General features: G+C 42.2%; 1 long non-coding RNA gene across 2 annotated transcripts; it reads right to left on the minus strand.

Annotated features, from left to right (window-relative positions):
• Window positions 1-3,651: 3,651 nt before the first annotated feature.
• On the minus strand, window positions 3,652-18,398 carry LOC130291825 (uncharacterized). Of its 2 annotated transcripts, none has more exons than XR_008848042.1 (3): window positions 18,297-18,398; window positions 4,240-4,345; window positions 3,652-4,111 (listed from the first exon to the last, which is right to left on the minus strand). It is a non-coding gene; the product is annotated as an uncharacterized LOC130291825 (long non-coding RNA). The 2 variants fall into 2 exon arrangements; XR_008848043.1 differs by having other exon boundaries at window positions 4,191-4,345.
• Window positions 18,399-22,819: the final 4,421 nt, after the last annotated feature.

Below are 22,819 nucleotides of genomic sequence, written 5' to 3' on the forward strand. Positions count from 1 at the left end.
AAAAAGCTTTGCGCATGTTTGCCAAAGTGTGCCTCCAGCTGTTGCAAAATTGCAACTCCCAGCATGCCCAGACAGCCTTTGGCTGTCAGGGCATGCTGGGTGGGTGTTGTAGTTTTGCAACAGCTGGAGGTACCCTGGTAACAGAAACAGTGTGTTAGCGCAAGTGACATGACATGTTATGCATAAATCACCTGACAATCATACACATCAATCATTCATACAGCATTCATTCATTCATTCATTTACTCATTCATTCAACATTACATAATGTATTAATAATAAATCACATAAAATTATATTATCTTACCTGTCTTCCAATGTTCCGATCTCTGCGGCTGCCCTTTTCCTGCACACACACGCTCCCGGTAATGGTCCTCTGCTTAAAAAAGATTTACCCGCCGAATGTACCCAAATACCAAATGTATCCGAAAGAGAGAAAAAAATAAGCGAATACCGAATGTATCCGAAAAATCAAAACCGAAAATATTACCGAACTGAAAATTTTATCCAAAACGAAACAAAACGAAAATTTTTCTTTTGCACAAGTCTACTTTATACTAATAACAAAAAATTATTTTTTTTTTATCTGCCATGTACTGGGGTCCGGAAATTAAATTGCATGTGTGAGCGCCTGTAGGTGGTACTACCGTGGTTTTGTCTGCCTTTTTTTCTATATTATTAAAAATCATTTAGAACACACGAGGTGGTCCGTGGGGTGTCATGCTTTTTGTACACCCCAAAAATGAATCACTATAAGTTGAATACTTCTTATCTCTTGATATTTATAGTTTTGTTGATAAGGGGTCTGGTTACAGTCTCTAGACGACACTACTACCATTCATCCAAGGGAAAGGGGGGGGAGATAAGAGACTGTGAAATAACTGTCTCATCGGAACGAACAATAGTTCTTTATATATATATATATATATATATATATATATATATATATATAGTAATCAGTAGGACATATGATATTGTCATATACTGTTAGTATTGTAAAGGACATCAGTATATATCTATTATCTTATATATGATTGCTCAGTATTGCTCAATGTTTAGATAAGGAAAGGTCTCAAGTGTAGACTGTGAGGATGAATCTTTGTTAAGGGTTCGTTTGCCAGTTTTGTGAATGTTATTGTAAATAAAAATCAATTACCAAGACTGGACAAACAGGGAGATTCACACATCTGTGTTGGAGAATCATCCATTGTATATTATCTTTCCCATAAATTTGATAGTGTTGACGATGTCCAATTGGAGACTCTATGTCTATGAATTTTTTTTTTCATCCAGGTTTTGATGTCCGGGCATGCTGGGTGTTGCAGTTTTGAAACCTCTGGAGGTCCACAGGTTGAAGACCACTGCGGCCTTCGTCATCATCCAGCCCCCCCTTTAGTTTTCTACTCACCTCCCCTCGGTGTGAAGTTAGGGTGAGCTGGTCCGGGCCATCTAGGCTGCAGGGATCGGCCGGTGGGGATGGTTAGCCATTGTGGGCTGTCCATTTTCACCGGGTGGGCCTCTTCTCCGCGCTTCGGGCCCGGACTAGTGACGTTGCCTTGACGACGACGCACAGGGACTTTGCGCATGAACGTCCCTGTGCGTCGTCGTCAAGGCAACATCACTACTCCGGGGCCGGGCCCAGAGTGCGGAGAAGAGGCCCCTTCCCAGTGAAAATGGACAGCCCACAATGGCTAACCATCCCCACCGGACGGTCCCTGCAGCATAGATGGCCCGGACCAGTCACACCCCCTCCTATAGGTTTGCATTGAGGGGCGGAGCGTGACGTCACACGGGGGGCGGAGGCGTGACATCACACGCCGCCGGACCTGTGGTCGCCGGTAATCAGACCCGGAGCGAACATGCTCCGGGGACTGATTTTAACTGGGGTGCTGCGTGCAAGATCATGGGGGTCCCCAGTGGCGGGACCCCGGTGATCAGGCATCTTATCCCCTATCCTTTGGATAGGGGATAAGATGTCTAAGCACCGGAGTACCCCTTTAAAGTCAGCATATCCCTTACATCTGCTTATGTGCACATTTATGTATTATGCACTTTATTATATGTCACTATGATTATGCACAAGCACTTTTGTTGATATTATGGCACCTTACATTCTCTACATGAGGTTTACACTCATTGTTTAATGAGATAATTGATTCTGTGGTTATATAAGAGCCACAGAATCATTCACTATGTCTGAAGATGGTGCGGTGAGATTACTGAAATGTTGCTGAAGATGGAACAAAACCACTTTTTGTTTGCACTGAGACATCTTGTGTGCTGTGGTTATATCTTTTGTATCTATCTATCTCATATCTATTTATCTATCCCATATCTATCTATCTCATATCTATTTATCTATCCCATATCTATCTATCTCATGTCTATCTATCCCATATCTATCTATCTCATGTCTGTCTATCTCATATCTATCTATCTATCTATCTCATATCTATCTATCTATCTCATATCTATCTATCTATCTCATATCTATCTATCTCATATCTATCTATCTCATATCTATCTATCTCATATCTATCTATCTCATATCTATCTATCCCATATCTATCTATCTATCTCATATCTATCTCTCATATCTATCTATCTATCTCATATCTATCTCTCATATCTATCTATCTATCTATCTCATATCTATCTATCCCATATCTATCTATCCCATATCTATCTATCTATCCCATATCTATCTATCTATCTCATATCTATCAATCTATCTCATCTCTATCTATCTCATATCTATCTATCTCATATCTATCTATCTATCTATCTCATATCTATCTCATATCTATCTATCTCATATCTATCCATCTATCTCATATCTATCTCATATGTATCTATTTATCTCATATCTATCTATATCTTGTGTCCAGTGTGATGTCATCATACAACATATGACATCATCAGAAATTCAATACTAGTAAGGTGTGGTGATCCACTTTCAGCCCTTATGTATTGGAACACTTTTTGATCAAAACGTGTCCCCCCATCCACCACGTGGAGGTGGCCTCATATAGGATGGGACCCTAACATTCACTCACCTCAGGCTGGGCGACATGCTGAATCCACTTTTGCTGTGCAATGTGGGGGGAGTGGCTCCCTCTGTAGCCGTGCATCCCCTCCCCTATTTCACAGGAGGTGGCTTTAGGTTATTAGTGGATCCAGCATGTCGCCCAGCCTGAGGTGAGTGAATGTTAGGGTCCCATCCTATATGAGGCCACCTCCACGTGGTGGATGGGGGGGGGGGGGACACATTTTGATCAAAAAGTGCGCAAGGAGCCTCCATTTTGTTGACCAAGTGTGCTGCTGCCATTTTCTTTTTTTACATGTCTTGTACTTGCACCCATGTGTTGGGTTTAGGTGCTGGCTACATTTTTGTTTTATTTAGTTTTTGCTGTGCCTTATGTATTGGACCTTGTTCACACAACAAGGAGAGATATTTTCTGGAGAGGATTTTATATTCACTTCATAGTTAAAAAGGAGTTGAAATCCCGTTTTTAATGTGGTATCTAAGTGAATTCTGTGCTGAATGGCCTGGACGCTGGGTGGACTCCCAAATGTCTTCTGGGGGGGATGGTCTTCTAGAATAACAGGGTCAGTATATATAACAAATGCTGGACCAGAAATCTTCTCTGGATAAGAAGGTTTTACTTTTATTTCAGAATAGATTATCCGACCATTAGAATCAAAGGAACCATAGTGAGAAACATAATAAAGCAGCATACACCCTTTTAGCTTATATAAATAAAGTGCATACTTCTTGGCCCGTACGTCAGACCCCATTACGGTCCCTTCTGGGAACCATTTCTCAAAGTAAAAACATTTTTTATAACATACAGACTGTCATAACTGAGAGTCCACAGCCGAGCACATTACACTGGAGGAGGCGGCCAAGTACCACAAGTCGTCTTCATAGTTCTGCATTATGATTTATGCTCTGGCGCCGTCTACTGGTAGAGATGTTCCATTGTTATTATAGTGAACTGTAAGTTACACAAACATCAATCCTGCAGGAGAAGAAAAAGGAAAGCAGCAGCCACCAGGACAGTCACTAAGTCTCTTTCCTCATTGACGTCTGATGCTTCACTTTGTGGAGCTAAACAGAAACCCATTAATGTCATAGTAATCCCTTCCGAAAATAGACGGCAGTCACGAAGGTGAAGGACCTGACTCACCTGTGTTACATCGCCTGGCAACGGCCCATTTGTCATCCTAAATATTTACCTGTTTGATGATACAACAACAGAGGATCAAATGGTTTATTTATGATAAGGAATTCCAGAACAAATCCCAGGGTGGACGCTGGTGGAGAGAGCGAATAGTGGGGTTCCTACAAAGGTTCATCACAAAAAGGATTCTGGGGTAACTAAAGTAGAATTAGAAGCTTTTTCATACGTTTTTTAAACTTTTATGGACAAATACATCAAGTTTATACAAAGAATCAAAGAGGTTCTCAGTACCGAGACATCTTAACCCCTGTCCAAAGGATAAGAGAAAAGATGTCTGATCACGGGGGTCCTGCCGCTGGGACCCCCTGCGATCTCTGCTGTGGCACCGCCGTCATGGGGTGCACTGATCGAACTCTGCTCTGTGTCTGATGACTAGTGATGCGCCGCTGATGTCATGGCCACGCCCCCTTCGTGACGTCACATCCTCCCTCTCAATGCAAGTCTATGGGAGGGGGCGTGACGGCCGTCACGCCCCCTCCCATAGACTTGCATTGAAGGAGCGTGGCCCCTGCGATCAGACATCTTATTCCCTATCATTTGGATAAGGAATAAGATGTCTAGGGGTGGAGTACCCCATTAATATTTCCAGTGTTGTTCTTTTTTCCTTTCCAAGAGGAGAAGCCTCTTACATGGTGGATCTCATCTTCTGGGCCCCATCCTGACTGGTGACCTCCCATTCTTACCTCATCACTGGGGGGGGGGGTTCTTAGCCACAGGGCCGGCTCTGCCTATAGGCAAAATAGGCAGCTGCCTAGAGCGCCCTCTTGATGGGGGCGCCACTCTGCCTGCTACAATAAAATTAGCCAACATCCGAAGTACCAGCCTACTCTACCTATAGGCAGAGTAGTCAGTACTGTTATGTTGTGTGTGTGAAGAAATCTGCCCCTCAGTGTTACCCCAGTAGTAAGGGGATTACATGAGGAGGAGGTTTGTTACAGTGAGTCTACTCCCTGAGTGAGTCTACTCCCTTGCATGGAAAGCCGCCCCACACATGAATGGTCTCAGGAGACTTTACTGTTGGCATGACACAGGATTCGGGGTAGCGTCACCTTCTCTTCTCCACATAATCATTTTTCCAGATGCCCCTAACACAGTGGTTTCAAACTGTGGCCCTCCAGATGTTGCAAAACTTCAACTCCCAGCATGCCCGGACAGCCAACGGCTGTCCGGGCATGCTGGAAGTTTAAGTTTTGCAACATCTGAAGGGCCCCAGTATAAGACTACTGCAATAAATGGTTTAATTAGGAGCAATTTAGTAGCAATGCCCTTGCCTGTAAAGCCTTTTTAATGCAAAGCAATGTTAACTGCTTGTGTTTCCTTGGAAGTTACCATGGTTAATAGAAGAAGACAATTGGGGAGATTTATCGAAACCTGTCCGGGGGAAAAGTTGCCGAGTTGCCCATAGCAACCAATCAGGTTAATTTTTCAGAGGCCTTTTAAAAAAATGAAAGAAGCGATCTGATTGGTTGCTATGGGCATTTCAGCAACTTTTCCTGTCACTACTATAAAACCGAAACAGCAAACAAGTGAAATACCAAAATTTGGGTCCATCTCAAAACTTTTGGACACCAATGTAGACCTTGGAACAGTGTTCCCCAACCTGCCCAGACAGCCAATGGGAGTCACATATCAGAGAAGGAAAAATAAAATGTTTTTAAATCAACTGGTGCCAGAAAGTTATACAGATTTGTAAATGACTTCTATATATAAAAATCTTAATCCTTCCAGTACTTATCAGCTGCTGTATGCTCCAGAGGAAGTTATGTAGTTATTTCCAGTCTGAGCACAGTGCTCTCTGCTGACACCTCTGTCCATGTCAGGAACTGTCCAAAGCAGGAGAAATTACCCATAGCAAACCTATCCTGCTCTGGACAGTTCCTGACACGGACAGAGGTGTCAGCAAAGAGCACTGTGGTCAGACTGGAAAGAACTACACAACTTCCTCTGGATACAGCAGCTGATAAGTACTGGAAGGATTAAGATTTGAAGTCATTTACAAATCTAGCTCATGTGAAAAAATCTCTTTCCCACCAGAGTACCCCTATAAGTTGTGCGCATACTTACTATTTTTGGTCTATATTTGAACTTTTTTTTCCTGCCATTTGGTCGTTTTGTTTTTTTGTTTTTGCTACAGAAAATGTATTATTCAATTTGAAAATCAGTTGACTAGAGAGAAAAAAAAAAAAATACAATATAAGGACCTTTCAGGATATGCCAAAAAAGTCCCCTAGATGGGGAGGTCCCACCTCTGGGACCCCCACCTATCTAGTGATCAAGGGCTGCCTGGCCCCTTTCAGCCTGTTTGTGGCTGCCGAAGGGGGTTGGGAAGCTGAAACGAGTGGCTTACGCAATTTGCTTAACTCCCATTGACTTTAAAGGTGAACTCAACTGGTCAGCATTTGGAACATTGAGATCCGAACGCTGTGTGCGCGTTGCGGACATGCCCCCTCTTTACGTCAGGCCGCGCCTCTTCAATGCAACACTGGTCAGTGGAGTACCCCTTTAATATTCACATAAACAACATAGCTTTTGGGGCTGCGCCACATGTGCAACTCCCATTAAAGGGGTACTCCGGCGGTAAAACTAGTTTTTTTTTTTTTTAAATCAACTGGTGCCAGAAAGGTAAACAGATTTGTAAATGACTTCTATTAAAAAAAATCTTAATCCTTCCAGTACTTATTAGCTGCTGTATGCTACAGATGAAATTCTTTTCTTTTTGGAACACAGAGCTCTCTGCCGACATCAAGAACACAGTGCTCTCTGCTGACATCTCTGTCCATTTTAGGAACTGTCCAGAGCAGCATATGTTTGCTATGGGGATTTTCTCCTACTCTGGACAGTTCCTAAAATGGACAGAGATGTCAGCAGAGAGACATAAAGTGTGCCGAACTTGTCAGTATGTCAAACAGACGACCCAGTTTGAGAGCTCGGATGGTACCAAAAGGTGCCCTATCAATAATTACATAAACTGTAATTACAGTAATGTAATTTATATGATAGAATGCACAGAGTGCAATTTAAAATATGTGGGATACACAACAAGAAAATGGAAAATCAGAGCACGGGAACATCTAAATGACAGCAGTAAGACCGAGATCTGCTGCATCTGCACATTTTCACTTTGCACTTGCCGGTAAATGAAACGCCTTCCGAATTTTTGCTATTGAGCATGTCAAAATGGGCACGAGAGGGGGTTGTATTAGCATAAGTACTAATTTTACGAAGCCCCTTCCGTGACATTTAAATCCTATAAATGTATGAACAATTGTGTAATATCATTGCATGTATGTTCCATCTTTGGATTTTATATATTTTTTAATGTTGTTTGTTCTTACCAATGTGAACTATGTCACAGGTCTCCAGAGAGAGGTGGGGATATGGGATTCTTCCCTCCCCTCCTACAAACAAAAGGTAATTAACCTCACCTGGCAGTACCTGTGACGTCACCGAGAGAGAGCGCATGCGCTCGAAACGCGTCTTGAGTTTAGGCTGGTTTTACCTGTGTGCCGTGTTTTCAATAAAGCTGCATAGAAATAGTGCTGGATCATCTGCCTTTCATTTTCGTCAGCAGAGAGCTCTGTGTTCCAAAAAGAAAAGAATTTCCTCTGTAGCATACAGCAGCTAATAAGTACTGGAAGGATTAAGATTTTTTTAAATAGAAGTCAGTTTAACTTTCTGGCACCAGTTGAAAAAAAAAAAAAAGTTTTCCACCGGAGTACCCCTTTAAAGCCAATTGGCAATATGCAAATTGCGTAACGCCTCAGTTTCGGCTGTTTTCGTTTTTTTGCAACCACCTCTGGCGGAGGTGGCCTGGAGCCGAGATGGCAAAACTTTTTGTTTTTCATTTTACCGCCATTAAATGTTACCATACGGTGACATTGACGGCAGGATGGGGTAATGGTGGTCACCCAGCTTTCTCCAATGACTGATTGTCTTGTATTTTGGGGTAGGTTGTGATGTTGGGGGCACCCCCCCCCCCCCCCCCCCCACTGTGAATACACCTCTGACTCACCCCTATATATCCTGCACAATAGTCACTGACATATTTACTAAATATACCCGGCCACACAAATTACAGAACGGGAAGTTTACCGCAAACGTAAATATCTGTCCCGATGTGGCGTTCCGAGGCGGGATGTCAGGTTTACTATAGGAGGCGGATTACATCTTCCTGACTATACCGCATCACGCCGTGCTTAAAGGGGTACTCCGGTGGAAAACTTTTTTTTTTTTTTTATCAACTGGTGCCAGAAAGTTAAACAGATTTGTAAATGACTTCTATTAAGAAATCTTAATCCTTCCAGTACTTATTAGCTGCTGTATACTACAGAGGAAATTCTCAACTGGTGCCAGAAAGTTAAACAGATTTGTTAATTACTTCTATTAAAAAATAATCTTAATCCTTCCAGTACTTTTTAGCGGCTGTCTACTAGAGAGGAAATGCTTTTCTTTTTGGATTTCTCTTCTGTCACGACCACAGTGCTCTCTGCTGACCTCTGCTGTCCGTTTTAGGAACTGTCCAGAGCAGCATATGTTTGCTATGGGGATTTTCTCCTGCTCTGGACTGTTCCTAAAACGGACAGCAGAGGTCAGCAGAGAGCGCTGTGCTCGTGACAGAAGAGAAATCCAAAAAGAAAAGCATTTCCTCTGTTGCGTACAGCCGCTAATCAGTACTGGAAGGATTAAGATTTTTTAATAGAAGTCATTTACAAATCTGTTTAACTTTCTGGCATCAGTTCATTTAAAAAAAATAAAAAATAAAAAGTTTTCCACCTGAGTACCCCTTTAAGGAGTACAGTGATTTCTAGTGGCCTGGTGTATCTAATCCCATATGTGATACTGTATCTAAGCTTATAGTATGTGATACTTGGCTGCCGAAACTGTGTATCCAACCAAGCCCATCATGCATGATACTGTCATAGTGGATGTCATATGTGATACTGCATGTAAGCCTAGAGCAGTGTTTCCCAACCAGGGTGCCTCCAGCTGTTGCAAAACTACAACTCCCAGCATGCCCGGACAGCCGAAGGCTGTCCGGGCATGCTGGGAGTTGTAGTTTTGCAACAGCTGGAGGCACCCTGGTTGGGAAACACTGGCCTAGAGGGAGGTGATTCCGAAGCACGCTAGGCCTCTGGTGTGGTACCATATGGCCAAGCCATGTATCTCAGCCTTAGTGTATCACACACACATACGTTGCAGCTGTGTAATGTTATGGATTGTATCTGTATATCTGCGGAGTTCTCCTGTGTTACTCTTCCCGGATTCTTGGCTCGGCTCCGCGCACAGTAATAACACAGTGACTCAATATCAGCCTCCTATGTAATGAACAGGACGGGTCAGAGAGGAGAACTCACCCCTAAATCATCCCAAAATTACTATTTATATATATATATATATATATATACACATCTATAGGATGACACAAGAGGATGGGGAAATCCCTAAGAGATGCTGATAACCCAATATTACCCCATATGTGAAAGAGACAGTATTATAGTAGTTATATTCTTATATATAGGAGACAGTATTATAGTAGTTATATTCTTGTATATAGGAGCAGTATTATAGTAGTTATATTCTTGTATATAGGAGCAGTATTATAGTAGTTATATTCTTGTATATAGGAGCAGTATTATAGTAGTTATATTCTTGTATATAGGAGCAGTATTATAGCAGTTATATTCTTGTATATAGGAGCAGTATTATAGTAGTTATATTCTTGTATATAGGAGCAGTATTATAGTAGTTATATTCTTGTATATAGGAGCAGTATTATAGTAGTTATATTCTTGTATATAGGATACAGTATTATAGTAGTTATATTCTTGTATATAGGAGACAGTATTATAGTAGTTATATTCTTGTATATAGGAGCAGTATTATAGTAGTTATATTCTTGCATATAGGAGCAGTATTATAGCAGTTATATTCTTGTATATAGGAGCAGTATTATAGTAGTTATATTCTTGTATATAGGAGCAGCATTGTAGTAGTTATATTCTTGTATATAGGGGCAGTATTATAGTAGTTATATTCTTGTATATAGGAGCAGTATTATAGTAGTTATATTCTTGTATATAGGAGCAGTATTATAGTAGATATATTCTTGTATATAGGAGCAGTATTATAGTAGTTATATTCTTGTATATAGGAGCAGTATTATAATAGTTATATTCTTGCATATAGGAGCAGTATTATAGCAGTTATATTCTTGTATATAGGAGGCAGTATTATAGTAGTTATATTCTTGTATATAGGAGCAGTATTATAGCAGTTATATTCTTGTATATAGGAGGCAGTATTATAGCAGTCATATTCTTGTATATAGGAACAGTATTATAGTAGTTATATTCTTGTATATAGGAGCAGTATTATAGTAGTTATATTCTTGTATATAGGAGCAGTATTATAGTAGTTATATTCTTGTATATAGGGGCAGTATTATAGTAGTTATATTCTTGTATATTGGAGCAGTATTATAGCAGTCATATTCTTGTATATAGGAGCAGTATTATAGTAGTTATATTCTTGTATATAGGAGCAGTATTATAGTAGTTATATTCTTGTATATAGGAGCAGTATTATAGTAGGTATATTCTTGTATATAGGAGGCAGTATTATAGTAGTTATATTCTTATATATAGGAGACAGTATTATAGTAGTTATATTCTTGTATATAAGAGCAGTATTATAGTAGTTATATTCTTGTATATAGGAGCAGTATTATAGTAGTTATATTCTTGTATATAGGGGGCAGTATTATAGTAGTTATATTCTTGTATATAGGAGCATTATTATAGTAGATATATTCTTGTATATAGGAGCAGTATTATAGTAGTTATATTCTTGTATATAGGAGCAGTATTATAGTAGTTATATTCTTGTATATAGGAGCAGTCTTATAGTAGTTATATTCTTGTATATAGGAGCAGTATTATAGTAGTTATATTCTTGTATATAGGAGCAGTATTATAGTAGTTATATTCTTGTATATAGGAGCAGTATTATAGTAGTTATATTCTTGTATATAGGAGCAGTATTATAGTAGTTATATTCTTGTATATAGGGTAAGTATTATAGTAGTTATATTCTTGTATATAGGAGCAGTATTATAGTAGTTATATTCTTGTATATAGGAGCAGTATTATAGTAGTTATATTCTTGTATATAGGGTAAGTATTATAGTAGATATATTCTTGTATATAGGGTAAGTATTATAGTAGTTATATTCTTGTATATAGGAGCAGTATTATAGTAGTTATATTCTTGTATATAGGGTAAGTATTATAGAAGATATATTCTTGTATATAGGAGCAGTATTATAGTAGTTATATTCTTGTATACAGGAGCAGTATTATAGTAGTTATATTCTTGTAAATAGAAGCAGTATTATAGTAGTTATATTCTTGTATATAGGAGCAGTATTATAGTAGTTATATTCTTGTATATAGGAGCAGTTTTATAGTAGTTATATTCTTGTATATAGGAGCAGTATTATAGTAGGTATATTCTTGTATATAGGAGCAGTATTATAGTAGATATATTCTTGTATATAGGAGCAGTATTATAGTAGTTATATTCTTGTATATAGGAGCAGTATTATAGTAGGTATATTCTTGTATATAGGAGACAGTATTATAGTAGTTATATTCTTGTATATAGGAGAGTATTATAGTAGTTATATTCTTGTATATAGGGACAGTATTATAGTAGTTATATTTTTGTACATATGGGGCAGTATTATAGTAGTTATATTTTTGTACATATGGGGCAGTTTTATGGGGCAAAGTTAGGTGTAAAATAATGGTTAGAATACTGTGCACATAGCCTTTAGTCTTTTGATGGTCCATAATTTTGCACATTCCCCTGTGACGCGCACGCTCTCGCTGACTCTCCTTCGCCTCCCTGTAGCAGGTGTATGACGACACAGTAACATTATAAATAGCTGGTAGTGGACGCCGCCCGGGACACGTAACAGCAGTGATGATGTGTCTGGCTGCAGATCCCCACATATTACGTGAGGCTCCATACACTGCTCTATGTGTTGTTACTATTTGGCCCATGAGCTGTTCCTTGCTCATCCAGGAAATTTTGTTTGGGGGGGGGGGTTGCCCCATAATTCCGGGGTTGTGGCCTATTCCTGAGCCTGAGCAGACCCTCTTCCTGATGTGGACGCGTTGTGTGTGCAGGGAGGTCTCCATGTCTAACACGTAACCCACGGGTCTCTCCTAGACTGACGTCCAGAGGGGCGGCCTCACCCTGCGTCACCATGGAGCAGGAATAGGATCTCTGGGTTATTGTATAAGATTTTGGCTCGGGGACAGGCCTTTCACTGCGTCCTAATCTTCTACAGATGTCTGTGTTGTGTTTTCATAAGGGGTCAGTCAGAGGAAACCGCCATCACATGACCCATTGCCTACGCGGTATTTCTCTCTCCTCTTATACTGTACGTGCTTCATAGCCTTAATTTTTTTCAGATTGTTTTTGTTTTGTTAAAATTTGCTAAATATTTATCATGTTCTGGAATAATGGAAGTGTGATGTCCCAGTACGGGATATGCTCCTACAGTCCTGTCAGGTTGAGTCCCTGTACGTCCTCAGGGCTCTCCTGCAGTGTTCCCCCATAAAGTGTATAGGTTATACATAAAGTGTAAAGGACCTTTGATATGGTCACATGGTTATTAGTCACATGATAATTGTTGTCACATGTTTAAATCATATGTTTTGTTACCCAGAGAGCACCAGGTGACCCGATGACCCGCAGCTAGCCTATGGGCATCTTGTACAGCCCCCTTTATAAGAGGGGGAGGAGCTGCAATCTGTCTCTTAGATCCTGAGGTCAAGTCCAGTCCAGACGTCTCAGGGTCAGTGTCCAGCACATCTGGAGGACTCAACCTAAATTACAGCCACAAGTCAGTAAGTCAAGTCATCTCTGTCTGCTGTCACTATCTTCAGTCAAGTCAAGTCTATTATAGTCAGCGTGGCTGTCCTAAAGTCTGTCAAGTCACTGCAAGTCCCAGCAAGCTGCGAGGTTCCTTGTGTTATTGGTCACCTCTCTGGGAACCTTACTGCCCTGTAAGGACTGTTAGACCTGTTCAACTTCAGTAAAGCTACCGTCAACCTTAACCTGGCCTTGGACTATTATTTACCCCGGCCTAACCTAAGAGTAAAGGGATTACCTTCGGGTAGTTACATAGGCAAACCACGCCCTGGCGTCACGAACACGAAGGGGTTAATACCATCTGACCTTGGGCAATACCATCTCCCCCTACACCTCACATTGCCCCCCGACACCACAGAAGGATCAAAAACATCCTAGCAGCAGATGGTCACCTTACAACCCTATGGGGGTAACTTTATTGCCGATTCTGCCTTCCAGGCCTATCATGTTGTAATTATTTTGACATTTAGGAATAGATTTTAAAAAAACTGCAGTGAAGACTGACAGATCAATAGACCTGGATCAGTGGCTAACAGAGTCCTCCTCCACTTGCTGTCTTCATGCATCTCGCCATTTCAGTCCAACCTCCCGTAGGGCCAGTGCTGGTCAGTGTGACATAATGGTCACTCTGGCTGAGCTCCAAAGATCTTGTGTACAGATGGGAGAAAATTCCAGAATGTCCCAAACCATCACTGTGTCCTCCACAATCTGGGCTTTATGGCAGAGTGACCTCTGCCCAATACCATCCCTACAGTGATCATGGTGGGGGCAGCATCATATCTGGGGGAAACCAGGCACTGCCCATCACCTGCCCAATACCATCCCTACAGTGATCATGGTGGGGGCAGAATCATGTCTGGAGGAAACCAGGCACTGCCCATCACCTGCCCAATACCATCCCTACAGTGATCATGGTGGGTGCAGCATCATGTCTGGGGGAAACCAGGTACTGCCCATCACCTGCCCAATACCATCCCTACAGTGATCATGGTGGGTGCAGCATCATGTCTGGGGGAAACCAGGTACTGCCCATCACCTGCCCAATACCATCCCTACAGTGATCATGGTGGGGGCAGCATCATGTCTGGGGGAAACCAGGCACTGCCCATCACCTGCCCAATACCATCCCTACAGTGATCATGGTGGGGGCAGCATCATGTCTGGAGGAAACCAGGTACTGCCCTTCACCTGCCCAATACCATCCCTACAGTGATCATGGTGGGGGCAGCATCATGTCTGAGGGAAACCAGGCACTGCCCATCACCTGCCCAATACCCTCCCTATAGTGATCATGGTGGGGGCAGCATCATGTCTGAGGGAAACCAGGCACTGCCCATCACCTGCCCAATACCATCCCTACAGTGGTCATGGTGGGGGCAGCATCATATCTGGGGGAAACCAGGCACTGCCCATCACCTGCCCAATACATCCCTACAGTGATCATGGTGGGTGCAGCATCATGTCTGGGGGAAACCAGGTACTGCCCATCACCTGCCCAATACCATTCCTACAGTGATCATGGTGGGGGCAGCATCATGTCTGGGGGAAACCAGGTACTGCCCATCACCTGCCCAATACCATCCCTACAGTGATCATGGTGGGGGCAGCATCATGTCTGGGGGAAACCAGGCACTGCCCATCACCTGCCCAATACCATCCCTACAGTGATCATGGTGGGGGCAGCATCATATCTGGGGGAAACCAGGCACTGACCATCACCTGCCCAATACCATCCCTACAGTGATCATGGTGGGGGCAGCATCATATCTGGGGGAAACCAGGCACTGACCATCACCTGCCCAATACCATCCCTACAGTGATCATGGTGGGGGCAGCATCATGTCTGGGGGAAACCAGGCACTGCCCATCACCTGCCCAATACCATCCCTACAGTGATCATGGTGGGGGCAGCATCATGTCTGGAGGAAACCAGGTACTGCCCATCACCTGCCCAATACCATCCCTACAGTGATCATGGTGGGGGCAGCATCATGTCTGGAGGAAACCAGGCACTGCCCATCACCTGCCCAATACCATCCCTACAGTGATCATGGTGGGGGCAGCATCATGTCTGGGGGAAACCAGGCACTGCCCATCACCTGCCCAATACCATCCCTACAGTGATCATGGTGGGGGCAGCATCATGTCTGGAGGAAACCAGGCACTGCCCATCACCTGCCCAATACCATCCCTACAGTGATCATGGTGGGGGCAGCATCATGTATAGAGGAAACCAGGTACTGCCCATCACCTGCCCAATACCATCCCTACAGTGATCATGGTGGGGGCAGCATCATGTCTGGGGGCATGCTGGGAGTTGTAGTTTTTGGTAAACTTTTTGGTAAACATGGATTTCTTATGACATTTTGCCTTGTTGCCCGAATGACCTGGAAATCACATGGTAGATGAGATAATCCGTATAATGAGTTTTCTCATCTTATGCAATTCATCTAAATACTTCCACACTTTCCTAATTGTATCATCATGTGACTGCATGAAAAAAAAATCCATTCACTTCCGACAGCGTTTCCTGACAAACCAGCTGCGGTCATTGTGTGGTCGGCTCCCGGTGATGGTTTCCTGTTTTCTGATTGGTGACTTTATTCCTTTACAGATTAATTTGTGGGGCCGGGAATAGGATTGAGTCTGTAGTTACTGGCAGCAGAAGACTCACACAGCTGAGCGCTGACCCCCAAACCGAGCCATACCCAGGGGGACGGGGGGTCAGCAGAAGACTCACATAGCCCAACACTGTCCCCCAAACCGAGCCATACCCGGGGGGACGGGGGGTCAGCAGAAGACTCACATAGCTGAGCGCTGACCCCCAAACCGAGCCACACCCGGGGGGACGGGGGGTCAGCAGAAGACTCACATAGCCGAACACTGTCCCCCATACCGAGCCAGTACCCAGGGGGGACGGGGGTCAGCAGAAGACTCACACAGCCGAACACTGTCCCCCAAACCGAGCCACAACCGGGGGGGACGGGGGTCAGCAGAAGACTCACACAGCCGAACACTGTCCCCCAAACCGAGCCACACCCTGGGGGGACGGGGGTCAGCAGAAGACTCACACAGCTGAGCACTGACCCCCATACCGAGCCACACCCAGGGGGGACGGGGGTCAGCAGAAGACTCACATAGCCCAACACTGTCCCCCAAACCGAGCCATACCCGGGGGGACGGGGGTCAGCAGAAGACTCACACAGCTGAGCGCTGACCCCCAAACCGAGCCATACCCAGGGGGACGGGGGGTCAGCAGAAGACTCACATAGCCGAACACTGTCCCCCAAACCGAGCCACACCCGGGGGGACGGGGGGTCAGCAGAAGACTCACATAGCTGAGCGCTGACCCCCAAACCGAGCCACACCCGGGGGGACGGGGGTCAGCAGAAGACTCACACAGCTGAGGGCCGACCCCCATACCGAGCCACACCCGGGGGACGGGGGTCAGCAGAAGACTCACACAGCCGAACACTGTCCCCCAAACCGAGCCACACCCGGGGGGGACGGGGGTCAGCAGAAGACTCACACAGCCGAACACTGTCCCCCAAACCGAGCCACACCCTGGGGGGACGGGGGTCAGCAGAAGACTCACACAGCTGAGCGCTGACCCCCATACCGAGCCATACCCAGGGGGGACGGGGGTCAGCAGAAGACTCACACAGCCGAGGGCCGACCCCCATACCGAGCCATACCCTGGGGGGACGGGGGTCAGCAGAAGACTCACATAGCTGAGGGCCGACCCCCATACCGAGCCATACCCTGGGGGGACGGGGGTCAGCAGAAGACTCACACAGCCGAACACTGTCCCCCATACCGAGCCACACCCGGGGGGGACAGGGGTCAGCAGAAGACTCACACAGCCGAACACTGTCCCCCATACCGAGCCACACCCGGGGGGGACAGGGGTCAGCAGAAGACTCACACAGCCGAGTGCCGACCCCCATACCGAGCCATACCCGGGGGGGACGGGGGTCAGCAGAAGACTCACATAGCCGGGCACCGACCCCTATACCGAGTCAGAGCCGGAAAATTTTAATATTTTATTTATACCTACAGGTCCCACAGCACCATCTGTTTCATTCCAGCACAGCTGCATCCATGGGTTTCCTTGTTGAAACTGGGTCATGTGATCACCACCCTGACCAACAGGAAATCACAGTGTTTAATGTGTCAGAGGAAGTGGTTAGTCCTGGGTCAGCTGAACTTCTGTGAACTACATGAGGACATCATCACCTATCAGATCCCTCCTGCTAGCATCTAGACCCTTCCAGTTCAGCTCTATCTGTATACTGCTGCTATCTCTATGTGATCAGGATATACAGTAGTTATACATCTCCTCTCCAGCTCTATCTGTACACTGCTGCTGTGATCTCTATGGGATCAATATATATATTAATTATACACCTCCCCCTCCAGCTCTATCTGTATACTGCTGCGATCTCTATGGGATCAATATATACAGTAGTTGTACATCTCCCCCCCCCCCCCCCCCCCACCAGCTCTTTCTGTATATTGCTGTTGCGATCTCTATGGGATCAGGATATATAGTAGTTATACACCTCCCCTCCAGTTCTATTTGTATACTGCTGCTATCTCTATGGGATCAGGATATATAGTAGTTATACATCTCCCCTCTAGCTCTATCTGTATACTGCTGATATATCTATGGGATCAGGATATATAGTAGTTATACACCTTTACTCCAGCTCTATCTGTATACTGCTGCTATCTCTATGGGATCAGGATATATAGTAATTATACTCCTCCTCTCCAGCTCTATCTGTATACTGCTGCTATCTCTATAGGATATGTATATACAGTAATTATACTCCTCCCCTCCAGCTCTATCTGTATACTGTTGCTGCGATCTCTATGATATCATGATATATAGTAATTATACACCTTCATTCTCTATGAGGGTTCCAGATATTGCAGAGCGCTGCACAGGGCCATGCCAGGAAGGTCTATAGATGGTGAATGGAGCGACGGCTGACCTCCATTTTTGTGCTCTGTAGGGTTCCCAGCAGTCAGACCCCCACCGATCAGCCAGTTATACGTTATCCTGTACATATGGAATGACATGTCAAAAAAATGGCGCACTTACCTTACCAACGTGCAGCGATCTCCATCCTGCTTCACTTGATGGCCCCATAGACTGCAGTGTTTCCCAACCACCTCGCCTCCAGCTGTTGCAAAACTACAACTCCCAGCATGCCCGGACAGCCAACGGCTGTCCGGGCATGCTGGGAGTTGTAGTTTTGCAACAGCTGGAGGGACACTGGTTGAGAACACTCACTTATAGGCTTATTTGTATATATATATATTTTATTATTATTATTATTTATTATTATTATTATTTATTATTATTTAATTATTATTATTATTATTTTAAGGTATCGCCCCAGAGGAACACCCCGAGCGGCCAGGCCTGTCTATAGATAAGCGGCATGTGTAAGTGAACGTGCGATTGTATCTCGATGTCACCTTTCCCTGGTATTACCTATTTGCATGGTGTCTGCTCATTCATGTTGGCAGGGAAAGCCATATGTGGTGTCCCAGTACAGGATGGTGTGTCCCCGTACTCCTGTCCTGTCAGGCAGAGTCTCTCCATGTCCCCAGGGCCCCTTTATGTGTTATCCCTTATGTATATAAGTTGTATAATAAAATGGTTCTTTAATAGCTGTTGCCATGTGATTGATACCCAGTAGGCACTAGCGACCAGGTGACCCCCCCCATGTGACCTATGGGATCCTTGCACAGCCCCCTATATAACCAGGGGAGGGGCTGCAATCTCTCTCTTAGCTCTTGTTCCAGTGCAGTCGTCTCAGTGTCCGGAGAATTGGAGGCCTCAAGCCTAAAGTCTACAGCCACAAGTCATCTTCATGTCAATTGTCAAGTCTTCTATATAGTCACTGTGGCCTGCACTAAAGTCAGTCTAACTACTGCAAGTCCCAGCAAGCCTGCGCGGTCCCCCTGTGTCACTGGTCACCTCCTTGGGATATTGGCTGTACTGTATAGACTGTGTCACCTGTCTACCCTCAGTAACGCTACTGTATGTCCATAACTTGGTGTCGGTGTCTTCATTGCCCCCGTGCCTAGCCCAGGATCCAGCGGTATTACCTTCGGGTAGTTAAGGCTAAACCACACCCTGGCGTCACGACAAGAAAGGGTTAATAACATCTGCCCTGCATTGCACCCTGCTGACACCACAATATAATGTACTAATACAGTGTTATCACACATTGTTAGAGCGTCACACCCAGGAAATCCCATGAGATTTTACATTGTAAGCGTTTTCTGCCCGTCCACGTGCGCTGGGTATATAAGTGTCATGCCGTATGTACAGTATATACAGTGTTATGCTATATGTACAGTATATACAGTGTTCTGCTATATGTACAGTGTATATAGTGTTATACTATATGTACAGTATATACAGTGTTATGCTATATGTACAGTATATACAGTGTTATGCTATATGTACAGTATATACAGTGTTATGCTATATGTACAGTATATACAGTGTTATGCTATATGTACAGTATATACAGTGTTATGCTATATTTACAGTATATACAGTGTTATGCTATATGTACAGTATATACAGTGTTATATTATATGTACAGTATATACAGTGTTCTGCTATATGTACAGTATATACAGTGTTATATTATATGTACAGTATATACAGTGTTATGCTATATTTACAGTATATACAGTGTTATGCTATATTTACAGTATATACAGTGTTATGCTATATGTACAGTATATACAGTGTTATATTATATGTACAGTATATACAGTGTTATGCTATATGTACAGTATATACAGTGTTATGCTATATGTACAGTATATACAGTGTTATGCTATATTTACAGTATATACAGTGTTATGCTATATTTACAGTATATACAGTGTTATGCTATATGTACAGTATATACAGTGTTCTGCTATATTTACAGTATATACAGTGTTCTGCTATATGTACAGTATATACAGTGTTATGCTATATGTACTGTATATACATTGTTATGCTATATTTACAGTATATACAGTGTTATATTATATGTACAGTATATACAGTGTTATGCTATATGTACAGTATATACAGTGTTATGCTATATGTACAGTATATACAGTGTTATGCTATATGTACAGTATATACAGTGTTATGCTATATTTACAGTATATACAGTGTTATGCTATATGTACAGTATATACAGGGTTATGCTATATGTACAGTATATACAGTGTTCTGCTATATGTACAGTATATACAGGGTTCTGCTATATGTACAGTATATACAGTGTTATGCTATATGTACAGTATATACAGTGTTATGCTATATGTACAGTATATACAGTGTTATATTATATGTACAGTATATACAGTGTTATGCTATATGTACAGTATATACAGTGTTATGCTATATGTACAGTATATACAGTGTTCTGCTATATGTACAGTATATACAGTGTTCTGCTATATGTACAGTATATACAGTGTTATGCTATATGTACAGTATATACAGTGTTATGCTATATTTACAGTATATACAGTGTTATGCTATATTTACAGTATATACAGTGTTATGCTATATTTACAGTATATACAGTGTTATGCTATATGTACAGTATATACAGTGTTCTGCTATATGTACAGTATATACAGTGTTCTGCTATATGTACAGTATATACAGTGTTATGCTATATGTACAGTATATACAGTGTTATGCTATATTTACAGTATATACAGTGTTATGCTATATTTACAGTATATACAGTGTTATGCTATATTTACAGTATATACAGTGTTATGCTATATGTACAGTATATACAGTGTTATGCTATATGTACAGTATATACAGTGTTATATTATATGTACAGTATATACAGTGTTATGCTATATTTACAGTATATACAGTGTTATGCTATATGTACAGTATATACAGTGTTATGCTATATTTACAGTATATACAGTGTTATGCTATATGTACAGTATATACAGTGTTATGCTATATTTACAGTATATACAGTGTTATGCTATATGTACAGTATATACAGTGTTATATTATATGTACAGTATATACAGTGTTATGCTATATGTACAGTATATACAGTGTTATGCTATATGTACAGTATATACAGTGTTATGCTATATGTACAGTATATACAGTGTTATGCTATATTTACAGTATATACAGTGTTATGCTATATGTACAGTATATACAGTGTTATGCTATATGTACAGTATATACAGTGTTATGCTATATGTACAGTATATACAGTGTTATGCTATATGTACAGTATATACAGTGTTATGCTATATGTACAGTATATACAGTGTTATGCTATATGTACAGTATATACAGTGTTATGCTATATTTACAGTATATACAGTGTTATGCTATATTTACAGTATATACAGTGTTATGCTATATGTACAGTATATACAGTGTTATGCTATATGTACAGTATATACAGTGTTATGCTATATTTACAGTATATACAGTGTTATGCTATATTTACAGTATATACAGTGTTATGCTATATGTACAGTATATACAGTGTTATGCTATATGTACAGTATATACAGTGTTATGCTATATGTACTGTATATACATTGTTATGCTATATGTACAGTATATACAGTGTTATGCTATATTTACAGTATATACAGTGTTATGCTATATTTACAGTATATACAGTGTTATGCTATATGTACAGTATATACAGTGTTATGCTATATGTACAGTATATACAGTGTTATGCTATATGTACTGTATATACATTGTTATGCTATATGTACAGTATATACAGTGTTATGCTATATTTACAGTATATACAGTGTTATGCTATATGTACAGTATATACAGTGTTATGCTATATGTACAGTATATACAGTGTTATGCTATATTTACAGTATATACAGTGTTCTGCTATATTTACAGTATATACAGTGTTATGCTATATGTACAGTATATACAGTGTTATGCTATATTTACAGTATATACAGTGTTCTGCTATATGTACAGTATATACAGTGTTATGCTATATGTACAGTATATACAGTGTTATGCTATATGTACAGTATATACAGTGTTATGCTATATGTACAGTATATACAGTGTTCTGCTATATTTACAGTATATACAGTGTTATGCTATATGTACAGTATATACAGTGTTCTGCTATATGTACAGTATATACAGTGTTATGCTATATTTACAGTATATACAGGGTTATGCTATATGTACAGTATATACAGCGTAACACCTGTACAGTGCAGGATATATTAGTGTTATACTCTATGTACAGTGTATACAGTAGGCGGCAGCAGTGTCCCCCACAGTAGGCGGTAGCAGAGTCCCCCACATTAGGCAGCAGAGTCCACCCTTTTAGGCAGCAGCAGAGTCCCCCCTATTAGGCAGCAACAGAGTCCACCCTTTTAGGCAGCAGCAGAGTCCCCCCTATTAGGCAGCAACAGAGTCCACCCTTTTAGGCAGCAGCAGAGTTCTCCCTATTAGTCAGCAGCAGCATCCCCCTATTAGGCAGCAGCAGAGTCCATCCTATTAGGCAGCAGCAGAGTTCTCCCTATTAGTCAGCAGCAGCATCCCCCCTATTAGGCAGCAG

The sequence above is a fragment of the Hyla sarda genome, chromosome 9 (genome assembly GCF_029499605.1).
Source record: "Hyla sarda isolate aHylSar1 chromosome 9, aHylSar1.hap1, whole genome shotgun sequence".
NCBI classification, from domain to species: Eukaryota; Metazoa; Chordata; class Amphibia; order Anura; family Hylidae; genus Hyla; species Hyla sarda.